The 21,544-nt window shown below is 48.1% G+C and overlaps 1 protein-coding gene across 1 annotated transcript in view; it reads left to right on the plus strand.

The window, feature by feature from the left end:
* Positions 1-21,544, plus strand: part of LOC135812254 (mucin-5AC-like) — a 127,846-nt gene that overhangs the window by 66,319 nt on the left and 39,983 nt on the right. The gene's annotated exons all lie outside the window — the stretch shown is intronic.

Raw genomic sequence — 21,544 nt, forward strand, 5'->3', positions numbered from 1 at the left:
CATTTCACGTACGGGAAACGCGTCGCATACGGGAAAGCCATCGCGCGAAGGTCGCGCGATGAATTTCCCGTACGCGCAATGAAGTATGAATAGCCTTAAAAGACAGAGGCAGAGAAGCCACGTGTTCATGCGCACACACACCGCACACATACGGTACTAGCTCCCTGCCAGTATCTGGTCACAGGAGTCTGTCAAGGAGAGGGGAAATGCCTCTAAAGGGAATGTTGAGGACGTGAGTCTAATGGCTATTGAGCGGACTCACACTTAAATCCCCGGCCTCTGTTGTGGATTTTTGGAAATGATTCTACTACTACAAGTTTGCTCATCACACTACAGTACGTGACTCACAACCCGTCCAGGATAAAAAGATTGGCAGCATCAAGGTTACAATGTTTGAGTTCTTACATCAGTGGGGATCTTCTTTTCATGTAGACGTCACTGGAACAATTTTTCCGCCGGAGTTAATGAGAACAAGAGTAATGATTGTCAACTAGAACTAGGCGGATAATGCCATCAGTTAGCAGAATTTTGACATTTTCCAGGAAGGTTTTATGTTAAGTACTGTATTTGACCGGTTATAAGTCGACCCCGGTCATAGGTCGACTGCCGTATCTGGAGGTCTCAGTTGTGCGTTTTAAAGTTTTCACCCACAGAAGTACTACTAACCACCTCAAGCTACTAACACAACAACAAATCATGTAAATATTCCTTATTGGAGGGTATAACATCCCAATCCTTGAAAAATGCCAATAAACTGGCAACAATGTGTACACATTGACCGACTTGCCCCTTCTGTTCATGCATTGCCCTGCTCTAGTAATGGTTCATGAATCCGCCCAGTCCACATTCCTTCTACGTTTTTCTCTAGTAATGGTTCATGAATCCGCCCAGTCCACATTCCTTCTCCGTTTCTCTCCGTTTTTCCTTCCTTTCAGCTGCATCTTCCTCTCTGTTCTGTTTTATTTTCTCCTTTCGTTCGTCCCTCTTGATATTTGTACTTTGTACTGTTGAGCCAACGAACTGAAATAATAAAAAACCAAACCAACCCAACCAAACCAAACATGGTGCACTCGTGCATGCAGTGCAGGTCATTTTTTGTAAGATACTGATAGCTCCCGGTTATAAGTCGAATCCCGGTTGTAAGTCGACCCCCACCCTTTCTCCGGCTATTTTAAGTCGTAAACGGTCGACTTACAACCGGAAAAATAGGGTATGTGGATAAAGGAATGAAGCATTATTTTCATGAAACTGGGAAGTGCCTGACATAAGGTTTGTATGGTTCCGCTATTTTAATGATTTTCGAGCAGAATCTGCCAATTTTCGCTCATTACTCGTCAATGGCTATCGTCAGCACACAACCGATCTATTCAGTTGCTACAAACTCGATGCCTGTACTGGAACCTAGTGTTGTGAACCCTTCTAATGCTCTAAAAGTCAGGAACAAACGACCACACGGCACGAGGACAACTACTAACTCTTGACGGTATATTTTACTTCGATCGACTATAACAATGAATGAACTAACACTAAAACCACCAGGTAGTAAGGGCCCTTACACACTACGTAGAAAACCGCTTTTTTGTTGCGTTCCTGTAAAAGTTGCCATGTCGACTGACGTCATATGGCACGAAATCTAAAAAGTTGCGTAAACGTTTTACTCAGATCTCGGACGGGTGTAGAAGGCTGCTTTTTAGCTTTTTAGCTTTTATGCCTTCCCGCGCTTTCGGACTTCAACTTCTTGTTGGTGTTTTTGCTGTTTGGTGCTGTGTGGATTTTCGTGTTTCAATTTCATCTGTCCATTGGACTTTTCGCCTGCTTCTGAAATTCTCGTACCTGAACTCGTGTTGTTCAAGCCGTAGTAGACTCGATCTTGTTTGATTGCTGAGCGCGACACGATGCCGAAAATCCAGTGCACAGAAGAAATGGAGGCGAAGCTCATGGAGCTGTGGGCGATATATCAAAAAACAAGGCGTTCCAAACTCGTTCTCAGGGTGAGCTGTCCACAAGTTGCCACCAATTCTGTATTTGACGGTACCATTCCGCAACAGCATGCTGAGCATCGTCGTGACCATGAAATTTGAGCAACTGCGATCAGTCATCTAGAAAATATCAAGAACAGGACCGCCATCAGACGACTTCACTGGCTTCTGCAGGTCCTGCAATATCATGGCGGCAACAATTTTACGTCGCCGCTTTCTCCTTGCCGGAGTCAACCTGAGCTCCATGGGCATGGCTCCAACACAAGATGCAGAACGAAATCGAAGAAGCACACACAGCACTCGTTCTGAGAGCAGAACATTTCATCCGAACTGCACTACATCAGTACATGTACGTAAAAAGCAGATCACCTGTCAGTGTGCAACTGCACTTGATCAGGCTGGCGCATACGCAACGTATGCTCAAGTTAGTTGCGTTTTACATGTACGTAGTGTGTAAGGGCCCTTATAGCGTGAAAATGACAGCGTATATGAGAAAAGCATACACATACATCATACAACTACAGCGCACACAGCAAACCGCACATAGCGCATGAAGCGTATACTACGTCATAAACATCAGTGGTACAGCGGAGTCGGGATACAACTGCATTGAAACGAACACAATGTCACAAGCGAGAAGGCCTTTCACTCTTGAGAACTTGTGGTTTCGCAACATTCTCCCCACCAAAGGGCTTCTCTCCACCGTACAATAATTCACAAGTCAAAAAGCGACCGGGGCTCTGACTACGCGCCCAGAACCAGTCATCCGCTGCTGTGGGGGTGGCCATGGTGGAATATCACTACTGCTCACCACTTCGGCCAACTCGATTTCGCGAAGCTTGCCGCTGTGGGATGTCACACACGAAACGGTCACTGGTCCACTTCGACGTGGAGTGGACACTGGACCAGACAACACACAACCAATTATTTCACCAAGCGTGCAGATCTGGGCTGTCACACACGACACAGTCACTGGGCCACTGCCTCGTGGGGCGGACGCTGGACCAGGTAACATACATCCGATCTCCATCTTCCACACAGTCTTGCCGCTCATTTCTTTCATGCTAACCAGTATCGCCCTTCTCATTCCCTTAGCTTCTACGCCTTGTGCTCCTACGTCTTGCGCTTCTACGTCTTGTGCCTCTACGTCTTGCGCCTCTACGTATTGCACCTCTACGTCTTGCGCCTCTACGTCTTGTGCCTCTACGTCTTGCGCCTCCACATCTTGCGCCTCTTCGCCTTGCACCTCTACGTCATGCGCCTCTACGTATTGCGTCTCTACGCCTTGCGCCTCCACGTCTTGCGCCTCTACGTCTTGCGCCTCTACGTCTTGCGCCTCTACGTCTTGCGCCTCTACGTCTTGCGCCTCTACGTCTTGCGCTTCTACATCTTGCGCCTCTACGTCCTTCGGCCGAGACTCCAGCTGCTTCTGAGCGTCTCCGGCCGATGTCGCCATGCATTGCACCGACGCAATGGGCCTTGGATCTCATCCTCTCACTGGCTTCAAATACTCCTCAGACCGCTGATTGTCTGGAAGCAAAGTCTTCCACGCCTCGTCTGCCGTCCTTCCGAGCGAGGCAAGAAAATCTCGTTTTGCTCCCTCATATGTACTGCTGGCGATGCGCTCCTTCATCTTCTTGAGCTCTTCGTTAAACTCTGTGCGGAGCGCACCCTCTTGCCGTCTAGCACTGCGCTCTTCAAACTCAGCGTACTGTCGGAGCCTCTTCTCCACGTATTCTCTCAACCTATCGCCTTAAAATCCATACCGAATTCCGTTGGCGATAAAGCTGGCTTCCAAATCACATAGTTCCTCTGGCATGCTCGCTTCTATCCTGGCGTGGTCGCCAAATGTTGTGAACCCTTCTGATTCTCTAAAAGTCAGGAACAAACGACCGCACAGCACGAGGACAACTACTAACTCTTGACGATATATTTTACTTCGATCGACTAATATAAATGAATAACTAAATTACTAAAACTAAAACCACCAGGTAGTTATAGCGTGAAAATGACAGCGTATATGAGAAAAGCATACACATACAACATACAACTACAGCGCACACAGCAAACCGCACATAGCGCATGTAGCATATTCTACGTCATAAACATCAGTGGTACGGCGGAGTCGGGATACAACTGCATTGAAATGAACACAATGTCACAAGCGAGAAGGCCTTTCACTCTTGAGAACTTGTGGTTTCGCAACACCTAGTGATGAGATGTGGGCAAGTACAGGTATGCCATTTTGGACTAGAATCATTCTTACCATAGGTGGTCAGTCGCCTATCATTCTGACGAAAAGCGATGTTTTTTAAACTTTTATTAAATGATTACGTTGTTGTTTTCAAAACCGTTCCTTGTAGAACTAAAGTCATCACACTTACAAGTACAAGGAGAACACATTTGAGTTTCTTGAACGGCAACGTGTTGAGCAATTTCACAGTGAGTATTCATGTACATAATCCATATAAAATCGCTCTGTGAGCGGTTCTGAAAAACCTTTACTGGTGTTGCCCTGTCGTAAAAGTAGGAGATAACAACTGGCGGATGGTCCCCCAAATGTGAACTGATCCACATAGATCGCGAATGACGGGACCCGAACGCACCAGTAGCACGATGTTCCTACCTGTGGATGCAGCTAGGGACTCTGGTCAATAGGCATAGGCCATTACATATTACATTGCCGTCTAGGTGTTGGCGGATAATGCTCGGTAATATGGGATATAATTGTCTCAGTAATGCTCCACAAAAGGCCATAATAATGCTCCAAATAATGCTGATAATGCTCCAAATAATGCTGATAATGCTCCGCCGGATGGAATATAAACACCTGAACCTTGCGGTAATGGGCTAAAAAAACGTTATAACATTGCAACCATGCTATGATAAACACCTAATACAATATCAGGTAAACATGTACTCTAGGTACAAACACATACAGTCATATTGGCCTCTTTAAGTTCTTCCTTCAGCTGCTTCACTTCCTCCTCTAGGAGGAACGGCACATAGAGGGACAAGTGGCTCGAGTCAGTCAATCTTTCTTTTCTGTCAGACTCCAAAAGCGGTCTTAAGTAATCAACCTTTGCGAGTGGGATTCCTGCTTGCAACATAGAACGCACAATGTGGATCCGCCGCAGAGACTCGGCTGAACTAACGGCCTCAGTAAGACCGGTGCCAGCTAGAGCCTTCCCAAGTCGTTTCTGATACGCCAAGAAGGACTCCTTGACCAGCTTCTGCCTCTGAGTTTCCCTCTCCAAACGGGAAATTTCTTGTTTGTGTCTCGAAGTAGCAATATGGGACATGATTATACTCTAAGTCTTCTTTCCTGACAATGTTGTATGGCATGGCAGGCACACTAACTTGCCACAGTCCCTTTTGAGCGGCTCATCTGGGAACTCCCGCACCCGTGTTTCGGCACTGATGGCCACTTCAGTGCTCTGTCCATGAGCTACTCGCGTCCTTGAAACATTTTCAGACTTGGTTATAGCTGTTTTCTGAAAAGACAGCTTCCTCGCTATCGCGGCAGGATCTGCAGTTTCCAACTCGACGACGTCACTATCATCAGAGGACTCCGCCAAAAACTCATCTGGAGAAAGCCCAGCTTCCTCCCAATCCCAAGAATGGCATCGCGGCGAGTCAGCCATCAGCGTTTGCTGCTAGTTAGCTAGTCTTATACGATGGTGAATGTCCGGTGAAAGTCCAGCGTTACTCTTCGACAAAGACATGGACTCTTGCTTCGATGAAGAATGTTTTTGTAACATTGTGGACGGTAACCGGGTAAAGTCTGGAATGTGTGCGTGTGCGCACCTCCGACGTTCCATGCTGGCTCACATTTGTTTCGTTGGTTCGGCGTTGTTACCTGGATCTTCAAAAAGTAATTTGTTGCTGCCCGAAGATAGACTCCCGGGACCGGAAGTTTCTGCGAGAGTTTCCACACTGTGCTGGACCACAGCTACATGTAGCTAGCACTATACTGCATGCAGTAAACTGGGCCTGGCACTGCGTGCCACGATCAGTTTGGTACCATGCATGATGTGTACGATGGTCTATCGCTTGTAGTAATACATCGCCAATACGGTATAGTAATAAATGTTGCCAATCAAAGACCAACGCTATAGCCGATACGAATCTGTATAAGACGAATTGACAATGTGTGTAGATCTACTATGCAGTCATGTAGAACGTCGTATAATGCCATTTTTGGCTTCGTAATGCTTTATAATGCTCGTAATGTTCCGGGTGGTGTATAATGCTCGATATAATGCCGGCATTATCCGCAAACACCTGTTGTTGTTGTTGTTGTTGTTGTTGTTGTTGTTGTTGTTGTTGTTGTTGTTGTTGTTGTTGTGTTTATTTTAATTCGCAAACCAAACGGGCAGATCTTCCCAATGAAAAGGTGGCGAATGCAGATAGAAAGCAGTAATAAATGAAATTGGGGACTGATGTAATTAGGATAGAGGTGGAGAAAAACTAAGCCAGCTGATCATCAAACAGGACGTTTGGTACTCTAGGTACTAAGGCCAGTAAGTGTGTGCGGGATCATGCTGGCGCGGAACTGGCGGAGCGTGGAGATGGCACGTACATCGCTGGGTAATGTGTTCCACAGCTGGGCGCCCCGGAACGCGAGGCAACCCTTGCCGAACCTGGTGGAAACTGGCGGTTGGCGCAGACCCATGGTGGAGTGCAACCTAGTTGGGCCAGCTGACAAAGGAACTAGGAGGGCTTGCAGTTCAGAACTTGCGTGCTCATTCCGAGACCTCCAGACCAGAACGATGAACTTCTGCCTGAATATCTCGGATACTCTGTAGGTGTCCAATTGCAGCAGGAGGGTACGCGCGGAGGTGTGATGCGAGAGTCCGAAAACCGCCCTTGCCGCCCGATTCTGCATGACTTGTAGCCGATCCAATTGGTTGGCAGTAAGAAGCGGGGAAAACGCATTGGATCCGTACATCAGGTCAGACATGATGATCGCTTTAAAGTAGAGAACTCGGCTCTGATGAGTCAAGCAGCGACGCAACCTCCATAGTGCTCCGATCCTCTGGGCCAGTCGAGCGGTGCAGCGATCAACATGGGGCGTCCATGACAGATCCGAGTCGAGGAGCACTCCAAGATATCTGGCCACAGTAACGACAGGAATCGGCGTTTCATGACAGTTTACATTGATCGTATGCTGGGGCTGCTGAGGCTGTCTGTTGGGGTATACAGGGATCACGTGGCTCTTGGCTGCATTCAAAATGAGACCACGGGTCTGCAACCAGTCAGCAAGTGCAGAAACCGAGGCCGATAGCGTAGCAGATACCGTGTCCAGGAATGTGCTGCTACTGATCAGCGCAATGTCATCGGCAAATTGAACTGATGAAGACTGGTTAGCTATGGTTGGAACTTCGCGGGTGTAGATACTGAAAAGGATCGGTCCTAGAACAGAACCTTGTGGCACGCCACAGGATGGTGCAGAAATGGCACTCTGATCCCGTCCAATACAGATACGCTGAGTACGGCCCGACAGATAGGCGGAAAACCACTTTAGGGCTGTCCCTGTTATGCCGATATCGAATAGGTCCTGGAGTAGCCGTTCATGACGAACCTTGTCGAATGCCTTTGACATATCTAGAAGGCATATGCCAGTACACAAACGCTTGTCCCGTGCACTAATAATACGATTTAGCATAAGTACCAGGGCATCCTCCGTTGAGTGGCCTGCGCGGAATGCAAACTGAGTCGTGGGGAGGGTACCAGATATGTCCAAAAACTGGGCTAGCTTCTTTTGTACGACTTTCTCCAAGAGTTTTGATAATATGGGAAGTAGGGACACTGGACGGAAGTTAGTGGGAATAGACGGGTCCCCAGCTTTGAACAGCGGGATAACGTGTGCGAGTTTGAAGGCTGTGGGGACAGTGCCATTGACAAGCGAGGCATTAAACAACGTTGCCACGGACACAGCTAGGATATCGGCACAGCACTTCAGAAGGTGACCAGGTATCCCGTCGCTTCCTGTTGCTTTGGCAGGATTGATTTGTCGGAGAAGCCGTTCTACTTCGCGAAAGGACACTTGCGGCAATTCTGACATTGCCGTCTGAGGCTGTGGACCTTGCGGTAGCGGGATGCTGTGAGGACGGGCATTGTCTGTTACTACTGCCTGGAAGACTGACGAAACCTCTTCAATGGGGCAAGTAGGCTCCACACGTACTCTCTTCCTGTTCGTAACGGAGTTTATGACGTTCCAGAGCTTACGCGGGTTCTGACTGGACGCGGCACATTGCGCTCGGAAGAAATCGTTGCGCTTTCGGCGATAGGCATTTCTGGCGCTTGAGCGTGCTTGCTTGAACTGTACGTGAAGATTCTGGTTTCCCTTATCGCGTAGCCACCGTCGGTGTAGCTGGTTTTTACGTTGGTTGAGCTTGTGGAGCTCTCTGTCGGACCAGGGCGGATGGGATTTGCGGTTGGAGGACACATAGCGGATGGGTGCATGCTTGTCCACGACAGCCAAGAACTTGGTGTGCCACGACGCCCACATGGTGTCCACATCCCGCGTGTTAGTAAAATCATCCAGCCCTGCGGAGCTGACATCCCGACGGAATTCACAGAGGTTCACCGACCGAGTATTTCTCTGAGCTCGGACCCGCTCTACTGCCTGAGGTGACACGCTGCGAGAAACCTGAAGGTGCAGGTTAGCCTCAATCCCAAAGTGGTCGCTAATGGTCAAAGGCAGGACGTGGCACTCACTGATGTCTTGACTAGCTGAAAGAATGAGATCGATAGTTGTACCTGATGGGCACGCCGGTGAGATACGAGTCGGAGCACGAACGTGATTAGTGAGGCCGTAGCAGTTGCAAAGTTCGAGAAATTTCCGGGCGATAGGACAAGGTGGGTAGGGGGTTGAAACATTAACGTTAAAATTGCCAATGACTGTGATGCTTGGGTTGTCCACGAAAGCCCTGTGCAGCTGCTCTTCAAAATTCTGCCAGTACAAGATGGGCTCGTCAGGTGGCCGGTAAAAGCACCCAACTAGTTGTCGCCTTCGTCGCCCTTTGACTTCGATCCAGGACGATTCAATGTTAGCGTCGGAAAGCTCTGGGCGCGGTTTTACCTGGAGTCCGGAACGGAAATAAAAGCATACACCGCCACCTCTGCGCACTGGACGATCGTGCCGTATCACACAGTAACCTTGTATATCAATATCACTGTCTGACGTTGTGCTGTCAAGCCAGGTTTCTGCGCCGCCAAATATGTCGAAGTTGTGTTGCTGTAGGATATCGGCGACCTCAGCTACTTTGTTTCGAAGACTACAAACATTCAAAAAGCCCAGTCTTATGAAGGACTGTGTCAGTGAGGTAAGGCGGTGAGCAGGGGCAGAACTGAGGTTATTCTGGGTACAAGAGCCATGAGCACTGGGACCTGGGATGCCAGCGCCAGCCCCAGGGGAGAGATGTTGACTGTGTACACTACTAGTAGTTAACTTGGAGGGGGGAAAGCTGGGTGCTAAGGGATTAAGAGACGCCATTAACATTTAAAAAAGATACAGCTAAAGAAATTGTGTTCTGATGATCTATCATTACTAGGGAAGAAGGGATCAGCATGGGGATTAAGAGCAAGTGCAGTAAGTATTAACCGTAATTGCCTTCATTGCACTAGTGGCTTCCTCTGCGGGCAGCTTCAACTCTCTCTGCCAGCTTCTTGCGCTCATGGTTTGAACACTCCTTAGCCCACGCAATTTGCGGGTCGTTCAAGGCAGAGGCAGGTGGCTCAGTGCGCCCTGATAGGACAGTGGCGGAGAAGGTGTGTTTGCCTGCTGCCAGTCTGAAGCCATCGTCATCAGGAGAGGGGGCTGTCCCGCTGCTCTTTTCTTTGTCTCCAGGTTGGCTGAAAGCCGGCACATGGTTACTGGTATCAGTTGTGCCAGTACTGGTCCCATTGGCTAAAAGTGCCTGGCGATAGCTGTTGACTGAGGCAGTGTTCAGCCCTGTGTTGCTAGCTGCACCTGTCTCCACACTGACGACAGCTGGCTCTACAGCAGCTTCTGCGGGCTGGGTAGTCACCGTACCCGTATCAGTGGCTGTACTGACGCTGGGAGGGTTTGTACTCGTACCGGTTGTGTTGCGGTGCTATGGTAGTAGTAGTAGTAGTAGATTTTATTATTTTACTAGGGGGTATGGCCGTTGACGAACTCCAATGTTGGATATCCCACGTAAGTAGCTTCGTGTAGTAACAAAGTTACGGTACCATTACACTGTGATACCTTGTACCAGTGGTGGTGTTACCCTATGTTGCATATCCGGGTCACATCACATTGCCCCAAAGCCCGGGAAAACGTGCCTTTCGGGGTACTGCAGTATGGTAAATCTGCTTTTTCTTGGAGAAAGAGGAAGGGTCAGACATTTGCATAGTTCCTCCCAGCATTCCTGGATGCCAGCATGTGCTGCACACTCCCCTACCCCTTCTACTGCCTGAAAAGGGCAACACACGTGAGAGCGTTCACCAGACGAGTACAATCACACCTCCGCGCGTACCCTCCTGCTGCAATTGGACACCTACAGAGTATCCGAGATATTCAGGCAGAAGTTCATCGTTCTGGTCTGGAGGTCTCGGAATGAGCACGCAAGTTCTGAACTGCAAGCCCTCCTAGTTCCTTTGTCAGCTGGCCCAACTAGGTTGCACTCCACCATGGGTCTGCGCCAACCGCCAGTTTCCACCAGGTTCGGCAAGGGTTGCCTCGCGTTCCGGGGCGCCCAGCTGTGGAACACATTACCCAGCGATGTACGTGCCATCTCCACGCTCCGCCAGTTCCGCGCCAGCATGATCCCGCACACACTTACTGGCCTTAGTACCTAGAGTACCAAACGTCCTGTTTGATGATCAGCTGGCTTAGTTTTTCTCCACCTCTATCCTAATTACATCAGTCCCCAATTTCATTTATTACTGCTTTCTATCTGCATTCGCCACCTTTTCATTGGGCAGATCTGCCCGTTTGGTTTGCGAATTAAAATAAACACAACAACAACAACAGTCGGAGGAGAACATGGTAAAAGGCAAAAAGGCAACACACATGAACTCCTTATAAACAAGCAGTGGCAACTCTAGTTCCAGAAATGTTGGGCTTACATTCCAGGCATTGCCGTCGGATTCCCACGCTTCTTCTTCTTCTTCTTCTTCTTCTTCTTCTTCTTCTTCTTCTTCTTCTTCTTCTTCTTCTTCTTCTTCTTCTTCTTCTTCTTCTTCTTCTTCTTCTTCTTCTTCTTCTTCTTCTTCTTCTTCTTCGAACTCCTACACAGAATTTGCCTTCCATTCTTAAAGAAATGGGCAGGCTTGCCCAGACACGCAGCACCAGCAATACTCTTCATCGGCGCTCGGGAGCGCTTCGGCCTACGTTTAACGTACATCCCTACGCTATGGAAGCAACGACAGGTCATTAGATGGAATATCATCAAGAACAGCAGCGACAAGAACATGGCAAACCTGTACCAACATCACAGCAAACAACAGTATCTGTTCACAAGACAATACTCCGCAATAAAAGAAATGGAATGTGCCGAGGCAGCGATCTCTGAAGCTAGTCCAACTAACCTCCAGCAAGGCAGGGCAGGACTCGGCTTTAAGCATGACAAACAAGAGAAAATCAAACCTAGAAAACAAATACTCAATACCATTCATGAAGGTGACTGCCAAGACCAGCTATCCCACCTCAAAAGCCTGCAAATGCAAGGCAGCTGGTTAAAGTGGAGAGACACGATGTTTGAAGACCTCACTTGGAAAAAACTGTTGTACGAAGGCTACGGGAGGACTTTCTCCTTTCAACTAAACTGTGTATTAAACACACTACCAACAGTTGACAATCTGAGGAGGTGGGGTAACTCTGTGGTCGAACAACAATGCCCTCTATGCAACAGGCAAGCTACGCTCCATCACATATTATCAGCATGTCCAACAGCCCTCCACCAGGGCAGATATACCTGGCGCCACGACAACGTACTGAAATGCATAGTAAAACTAGTAAACGAAACCATCTAAACTTATCAAAAGGCCACGGCATCAGCAGAAACGCAGAGTAAACAGAAGAGAATTGATTACATAACTTTCTGCAAGGCAGGAGAGAATCTCCCCAAACAGCCCCCCTCCCAACGCAAACGGCTAAATGACCAATTCGTAACTAGCTCAGCGGACTGGCAGGTCCTGGTGGACATGAAGGATGAGAAACTTGTTTTCCCCCACTTCATAGCACCTACAACCTGTCGTCCAGACATAGTGCTCTTCTCCAAAGAATTGAGAAGAGTTCTGTGGCTGGAACTCACGGTATGTAGTGAAGATCGCTTTGCACAATCGCGCGAAATCAAAATCGAACGCTATCGTCACCTTCATAGCGCGTGTGTAAGGAATGGCTGGGATACGGAAAGTCACACAGCAGAGGTGGGAGCGAGAGGCGCCATATCCACCAGCTTGGATTCCTTCGCGAGATCCTTGCGCTGCACTAAGGAACAGCGCAGGCTCTTGCGGAGGAATTGTCGCCAAGCAGCGCTGAACTCAAGCTATGTCCTATGGCTAAGGCGAAGGGAGCGAACATGGCGCGACTGGCCGTTGTATTAAAACTGTTTGGTGAACCTGTTGTAGAGCACTTGGTGGGCGATCGGCCACCCAGCGAGGATAGTTGGACGTCCTTAAAATCAAGATTTGAACTCGCCATTCCGGCCTCTAAAGGGCCGGGGGTGGACGATCGCCAACCTTGCCAACCTCTCGTAGTCACTTGTTCTTGTCGAATCGTTATTTTCATAGCCTACTCGACATTCGCCCTACAAATTACCATACATCACAACGCAACTACCTGTACATGACACACCATACCATACGGACACAACCACACCCCAACTGTACTGGGGGCCTATCTCTTCGAATTGCATTATATGAGTTTCTTTTTCCTTTTTTCTTTACCCGTTACTGTCTAAAAAGCAGTCGAAACGGTTTTTATCCACCATTTGATGGTGAGCATTTCCCCCTTCTTCTTCTTCTTCTTCTTCTTCTTCTTCTTCTTCTTCTTCTTCTTCTTCTTCTTCTTCTTCTTCTTCTTCTTCTTCTTCTTCTTCTTCTTCTTCTTCTTCTTCTTCTTCTTCTTCTTCTTCTTCTTCTTCTTCTTCTTCTTCATAGCGCGTGTGTAAGGAATGGCTGGGATACGGAAAGTCACACAGCAGAGGTGGGAGCGAGAGGCGCCATATCCACCAGCTTGGATTCCTTCGCGAGATCCTTGCGCTGCACTAAGGAACAGCGCAGGCTCTTGCGGAGGAATTGTCGCCAAGCAGCGCTGAACTCAAGCTATGTCCTATGGCTAAGGCGAAGGGAGCGAACATGGCGCGACTGGCCGTTGTATTAAAACTGTTTGGTGAACCTGTTGTAGAGCACTTGGTGGGCGATCGGCCACCCAGCGAGGATAGTTGGACGTCCTTAAAATCAAGATTTGAACTCGCCATTCCGGCCTCTAAAGGGCCGGGGGTGGACGATCGCCAACCTTGCCAACCTCTCGTAGTCACTTGTTCTTGTCGAATCGTTATTTTCATAGCCTACTCGACATTCGCCCTACAAATTACCATACATCACAACGCAACTACCTGTACATGACACACCATACCATACGGACACAACCACACCCCAACTGTACTGGGGGCCTATCTCTTCGAATTGCATTATATGAGTTTCTTTTTCCTTTTTTCTTTACCCGTTACTGTCTAAAAAGCAGTCGAAACGGTTTTTATCCACCATTTGATGGTGAGCATTTCCCTTCTTCTTCTTCTTCTTCTTCTTCTTCTTCTTCTTCTTCTGCCGGATTTTTCTCCAGCCACGAGCAAACCGTCCACTCCGTTAACTGACGGGAGTCCAACATGGACCCTGTTTCAAAATACCCTAAGAAAATGCAGGAACAAGTCAGCTCCTGGTTCAAACTGTATTCCGTACATAATCTGGAAACGATGCAAATGCCTGCACAATATCCTTTTCAGCATCTTCGAAACAGTTTGGAAGACTGGTGTCATCCCGCGATCTTGGCAGTGCGCCTCCGTTACACTAAAAAGTGACAGTGTGTCAGATCCAGCAAAGTTCCGACCAATCGCTCTATCCAACTGCGATGGTAAGATCTTCTTTGCCATGCTGTCCAAGATACTAACTCGCCATATGTTGGTGAATGAGTATTTTGATGGCATGACACAGAAAGGTTTCCTGCCGGGAATGTCAGGCTGTGTGGAGCATGCTACTCTGTGTAGCGAAGCCATGAAAGACTCGAAGAGGAACAAGCGCTCCATAGCCATTGTGTGGATAGACCTAAAGAACGCGTTCTGATCAGTAAAGCACAATTTAATTCAAGCGGCATTGCATCGGTACCATATCCCACTGAAAATCAGAAGACTTGTATTTTCTTACTACGAACATCTCACTGCTTCCGTACGAAAGCCCCAGACCCGGACGTTCCGGTACAGTATCGGTGTGTTTCAGGGATGCCCACTGTCCCCAGTACTGTTCAATATTACCTTCCAAGTCCTCCTCGATGCCCTCCAGGCAAAACCCCTACAGGCACTTTCATACAATTTCATACAATTTCAAGCAGACGGATATCACTGCTTCTAACACTGGTTTCGCAGATGATTTAGCCGTTTTTAGTAACAGAACCCATGGCGCACAAAAGAAACTAGATGTTGTGGACAAGTTTTTGTCCTGGTCTCAAATGAAAGCTGCCCCGCATAAATGCAGGAAAGCTTTCGACCGGGTCGACCACTCTATACTCCTAAAGAAATTCGGTAAGATTGCTACAGCTTCGTCAGTAAAATGGCTGAAGAGCTTCTTAGGGGATCGACAAATTGAAGTGAAGGTACATAGCACTAAATCGAAGAAGCGGAGCATCAACTGCGGAGTGCCTCAAGGTTCCCACCTTTCACCACTCCTATTCCTACTCTATATAAATGACCTGCCCAACGCTATGCAACATTGCACGCAATATCTATTTGCAGATGATGTCACCCTCCTACTGGCTTACAAACCTGAAGACACCCTCGCCAGTAGAGCGAACATGCAGTCTGATCTCGATGCATGTCAAACATGGGGCAGGAACAATGGAGGTGAATTCTCAGCAAGCAAGACATCCGTGCTGTGCCATAGAGCCATCAATGATACACCACCTGCAGGAATCCAATACCAAATGTACAATGAGCCATTAACGGTGGTTTCTGAACTGCAACATCTTGGCATCACCTTGACCGACAACCTGGATTTCCGCAAACATGTCGCCTCAATAACTTCGAAGTTCAGATATCGAGTGCACCTACTGTCAATTATGTCCCAGCAACTTACGCCTTCGGCAATGATCATACTGTACAAAGGGTTCGTAAGACCTGTGATCGAATATAGCTGTACGGTGTGGTCGTTTGGATCTAATAAGAAACCCATGACCACTCTTGATCAATTACAGGCAAGGTTTGCTAGAGCTCTACTGAAAAAGAAAAATATTGCATTTGATTACACCTCTTCCAAATCTGTCTTAAATTCTAAATGCTCCCTAGAGTCACTAGCCTATCGTCGTCAAATCATCAGTCTCACTACTTTTCACAGATATGTTTTCCATCATCGTGATTACCTTGCCGATTTCCATTTCAAGATTACGAATAGTGAGCGACGACCAAATAAAATCATTCTTCCCAAATTTAAATCATTGTCTAAGTCTCTCTTCATGTTCCGAACTGCTATTCTATGGAACTGTTTACCCCCCAGTCTAACATCGGAAGCCTCGCTCTATAAGTTCAAAGCTGCCCTCAGGAAATTTACAGCTGACTATGCTTATGCAATCAACGGAATTCCGCCACCTTGCAGTTGATTTTCCCCATTTCTCTCCTCATCAATCCCTACTTCTCTTTGTACATACATCTACATCTACTGTTCTTCCAATCAAATGAACCCCTCGATAGGCACATTGCCTTTGGGTCATTTCATAATAATAATAATAATAATAATAAAGGACCTACGCGGCGAAACTAATCAACAACAAGTACACCTGTTTCGACCCCGGCCTTACAATATCCGGCAAGGATGTACCGCCGCTAAATGGTCGGCAATTCAAATTTCTGGGGAGAAATTTGACGGACAATATGAAAGAGGAGGAACAACGCAAAGATCTCGTTGACCTTAGTAGATACCTCTTAAAACTGGTGCACCCACCTTGTCGGTCACCAGAAACTCTGGCTCTATCAACATCTGATCATCCCGAAAATATCATGGCACCTAGAGATACTTGACCTGTGTTACAGTTTTGCAAAAATGCTTCATCACATCAGCCTCTCCTTTATTAAAAAGTGGGCAGGCCTACCCAAGGCTGCAAACACCGCCATCCTCTTCACCGGAAATCGAGAAAGGCCAGGCCTCCGGCTCATGTGTATCACAACACTATGGAAGCAGCAGCAAACTATTAAATGGCACATTATCAAGCACAGCAAAGACCACAACATCGCTCAACTGTATTGCCATCACAGAAAACAAGAACAAACGTTTACCCGTAGGTTCTCGCCGGTTGTGGAATTGGAATGTGCCGAAACGGCCGTATGGGACACGCCTGCTTCGCGACCGCCCAGAGCCGGACTGGGCTTTGTGACACCAAAAGCACGCGTGGTAAAACCAAGGAAACAAATCCTCAATACAGTCAGAGAAGGCGACTGCCAGGAGCAGCTCCGGCACCTAAAGGGCCTACAAATGCAAGGGGCCTGGACCAAATGGGCAGACACAATGTTCGAGGACATGACATGGCGGAAACTCTTATACGAGGGCTATGGAAGGACGATATCGTTCCAAATGAACGCGATACTTAATACTCTGCCTTCGCCTGACAATCTGAGACGATGGGGCAACTCTGTTGTGGACCAGAATTGCCCTCTTTGTCAGCGGACATCAACACTGAGGCACATTCTCACCGCCTGCCCTTCCTCACTCCATCAAGGAAGGTACACGTGGCGCCATGACAACGTCCTGAAACAGATCAGTAAATTCATGACAGAAATAGTATCAGCAAAGCAAAAGTCGTCAAATACCGAGCAAACTCCCACTAATGGTACATACATTACCTTCTGTAAACCGGGTCAAAACATCCCCCATGGCCAGTTACCTCAGCGGAAAGGTCTGAGCGATGGTTTTTTGTCAGGATCAGGTGATTGGCAGCTTCTTTCAGATCTGGACGAGAGGCTGGTATCCCCACACTTTATTGCACCTACCACGTGTCGTCCAGACATAGTTCTCTTCTCGAAGAAATTGAGAAGGGTTCTTTGGCTGGAACTCACGGTGTGTAGCGAAGACCGCATCATCCAGTCCAGGGAGAAGAAGCTGTCACGGTATCGCCACCTCAAACAGGAGTGTGTGAAGAATGGCTGGGAAGTCGAGGCCCTCAGAGCAGAGGTGGGAGCTAGAGGAGCCATTTCCAGCAGCCTGGACGGTTTGGCACGGGCATTGGGCTGTTGTAAGGAAAAACAGCGCCAAATAAGAAGGAACTGCAGAAACGCAGCACTAAATTCCAGCTACGTTATCTGGCTGAGGCGACGTGAGAAGGCTTGGCGCGACTGGCCACTGTTTTAAAAGTCCCCGAGAGGCCGTTTGTTGGCACTTGGTTGGCGGACAGCCACCCAGCGAGGATAGTTGGATACCCTTCAAATCTTGGTTTTAACTCGTCACACCGGCTTCTAAAGGGCCGGGGGTGGGTGTTCGCCAACCAAGTCGAGCTTTCGTTAGTTTTTTTTTTTTTTTCCTTTTTCTAGTTTACTTGCTTGTCCTGCGCCGCGCTGGAGCGAGTCTATCAGTAGATGCTTTCGCCGCATAGAGCTACTATTGCACAAAGCCACAACACTGCGCGCTGCCATTCGCTGTATGCTTTCGCTGCACCAAGCTGCTGTTTAGCTGCAAGACGCCACAACACAACTTCACTACAACAGTCTCGTCCACAACTTCACTACAAGAGTCTCGTCCATATTGCCCTACGCTGAGCACTGGCCTGCTCCCGCTCTGAAGAGGTTTTTAGCCTTCACCGTTTTTGCTCAACCTCAGGCATTGGCCCACAGTGGCATCCGCTTCCTTTTTTCTTTTTCTTTTCTCCTTTTACTTTCTCCGTCACTGCCTAAAAAACAGTCGAGACGGTTTTTTACCCACCAGTTTTATTGGTGCGAATTACTTTCTTCTTCTTCTTCTTCTTCTTCTTCTTCTTCTTCTTCTTCTTCTTCTTCTTCTTCTTCTTCTTCTTCTTCTTCTTCTTCTTCTTCTTCTTCTTCTTCTTCTTCTTCTTCTTCTTCTTCTTCTTCTTCTTCTTCTTCTTCTTCTTCTTCTTCTTCTTCTTCTTCTTCTTCTTCTTCTTCTTCTTCTTCTTCTTCTTCTTCTTCTTCTTCTTCTTCTTCTTCTTCTTCTTCTTCTTCTTCTTCTTCTTCTTCTTCTTCTTCTTCTTCTTCTTCTTCTTCTTCTTCTTCTTCTTCTTCTTCTTCTTCTTCTTCTTCTTCTTCTTCTTCTTCTTCTTCTTCTTCTTCTTCTTCTTCTTCTTCTTCTTCTTCTTCTTCTTCTTCTTCTTCTTCTTCTTCTTCTTCTTCTTCTTCTTCTTCTTCTTCTTCTTCTTCTTCTTCTTCTTCTTCTTCTTCTTCTTCTTCTTCTTCTTCTTCTTCTTCTTCTTCTTCTTCTTCTTCTTCTTCTTCTTCTTCTTCTTCTTCTTCTGGAACTCACGGTATGTAGTGAAGATCGCTTTGCACAATCGCGCGAAATCAAAATCGAACGCTATCGTCACCTTCATAGCGCGTGTGTAAGGAATGGCTGGGATACGGAAAGTCACACAGCAGAGGTGGGAGCGAGAGGCGCCATATCCACCAGCTTGGATTCCTTCGCGAGATCCTTGCGCTGCACTAAGGAACAGCGCAGGCTCTTGCGGAGGAATTGTCGCCAAGCAGCGCTGAACTCAAGCTATGTCCTATGGCTAAGGCGAAGGGAGCGAACATGGCGCGACTGGCCGTTGTATTAAAACTATTTGGTGAACCTGTTGTTGTTGTTGTTGTTGTGTTTATTTTAATTCGCAAACCAAACGGGCAGATCTGCCCAATGAAAAGGTGGCGAATGCAGATAGAAAGCAGTAATAAATGAAATTGGGGACTGATGTAATTAGGATACAGGTAGAGAAAAACTAAGCCAGCTGATCATCAAACAGGACGTTTGGTACTCTAGGTACTAAGGGTGTGCGGGATCATGCTGGCGCGGAACTGGCGGAGCGTGGAGATGGCACGTATGTCGCTGGGTAAGGTGTTCCACAGCTGGGCGCCCCGGAACGCGAGGCAACCCTTGCCGAACCTGGTGGAAACTGGCGGTTGGCGCAGACCCATGGTGGAGTGCAACCTAGTTGGGCCAGCTAACGAAGGAACTAGGAGGGCTTGCAGATCAGAACTTGCGTGCCCATTCCGAGACCTCCAGACAAGAACGATGAACTTCTGCCTGAATATCTCGGATACTCTGTAGGTGTCCAATTGCAGCAGGAGGGTACGCGCGGAGGTGTGATGCGAGAGTCCGAAAACAGCCCTTGCCGCCCGATTCTGCATGACTTGTAGCCGATCCAATTGGTTGGCAGTAAGAAGCGGGGAAAACGCATTGGATCCGTACATCAGGTCAGACATGATGATCGCTTTAAAGTAGAGAACTCGGCTCTGATGAGTCAAGCAGCGACGCAACCTCCATAGTGCTCCGATCCTCTGGGCCAGTCGAGCGGTGCAGCGATCAACATGGGGCGTCCATGACAGATCCGAGTCGAGGAGCACTCCAAGATACCTGGCCGCAGTAACGACAGGAATCGGCGTTTCGTGACAGTTTACATTGATCGTATGCTGGGGCTGCTGAGGCTGCCTGTTGGGGTATACAGGGATCACGTGGCTCTTGGCTGCATTCAAAATGAGACCACGGGTCTGCAACCAGTCAGCAAGTGCAGAAACCGAGGCCGATAGCGTAGCAGATACCGTGTTCAGGGATGTGCTGCTGCTGATCAGCGCGATGTCATCGGCAAATTGAACTGATGAAGACTGGTTAGCTATGGTTGGAACTTCGCGGGTGTAGATACTAAAAAGGATCGGTCCTAGAACAGAACCTTGTGGCACGCCACAAGATGGTGCAGAATGTAGAGCACTTGGTGGGCGATCGGCCACCCAGCGAGGATAGTTGGACGTCCTTAAAATCAAGATTTGAACTCGCCATTCCGGCCTCTAAAGGGCCGGGGGTGGACGATCGCCAACCTTGCCAACCTCTCGTAGTCACTTGTTCTTGTCGAATCGTTATTTTCATAGCCTACTCGACATTCGCCCTACAAATTACCATACATCACAACGCAACTACCTGTACATGACACACCATACCATACGGACACAACCACACCCCAACTGTACTGGGGGCCTATCTCTTCGAATTGCATTATATGAGTTTCTTTTTCCTTTTTTCTTTACCCGTTACTGTCTAAAAAGCAGTCGAAACGGTTTTTATCCACCATTTGATGGTGAGCATTTCCCTGAGGAGGAGGAGGAGGAGGTGGGGTAACTCTGTGGTCGAACAACAATGCCCTCTATGCAACAGGCAAGCTACGCTCCGTCACATATTATCAGCATGTCCAACAGCCCTCCACCAGGGCAGATATACCTGGCGCCACGACAACGTACTGAAATGCATAGTAAAACTAGTAAACGAAACCATCCAAACTTATCAAAAGGCCACGGCATCAGCAGAAACGCAGAGTAAACAGAAGAGAATTGATTACATAACTTTCTGCAAGGCAGGAGAGAATCTCCCCAAACAGCCCCCCTCCCAACGCAAACGGCTAAATGACCAATTCGTAACTAGCTCAGCAGACTGGCAGGTCCTGGTGGACATGAAGGATGAGAAACTTGTTTTCCCCCACTTCATAGCACCTACAACCTGTCGTCCAGACATAGTGCTCTTCTCCAAAGAATTGAGAAGAGTTCTGTGGCTGGAACTCACGGTATGTAGTGAAGATCGCTTTGCACAATCGCGCGAAATCAAAATCGAACGCTATCGTCACCTTCATAGCGCGTGTGTAAGGAATGGCTGGGATACGGAAAGTCACACAGCGGAGGTGGGAGCGAGAGGCGCCATATCCACCAGCTTGGATTCCTTCGCGAGATCCTTGCGCTGCACTAAGGAACAGCGCAGGCTCTTGCGGAGGAATTGTCGCCAAGCAGCGCTGAACTCAAGCTATGTCCTATGGCTAAGGCGAAGGGAGCGAACATGGCGCGACTGGCCGTTGTATTAAAACTGTTTGGTGAACCTGTTGTAGAGCACTTGGTGGGCGATCGGCCACCCATCGAGGATAGTTGGACGTCCTTAAAATCAAGATTTGAACTCGCCATTCCGGCCTCTAAAGGGCCGGGGGTGGACGATCGCCAACCTTGCCAACCTCTCGTAGTAAATCGTTATTTTCATAGCCTTCTCGACATTCGCCCTACAAATTACCATACATCACAACGCAACTGCCTGTACATGACACACCATACCATACGGACACAACCACACCCCAACTGTACTGGGGGCCTATCTCT

This window comes from Sycon ciliatum, chromosome 3, assembly GCF_964019385.1.
Source record: "Sycon ciliatum chromosome 3, ocSycCili1.1, whole genome shotgun sequence".
In the NCBI taxonomy this organism is placed as follows: Eukaryota; Metazoa; Porifera; class Calcarea; order Leucosolenida; family Sycettidae; genus Sycon; species Sycon ciliatum.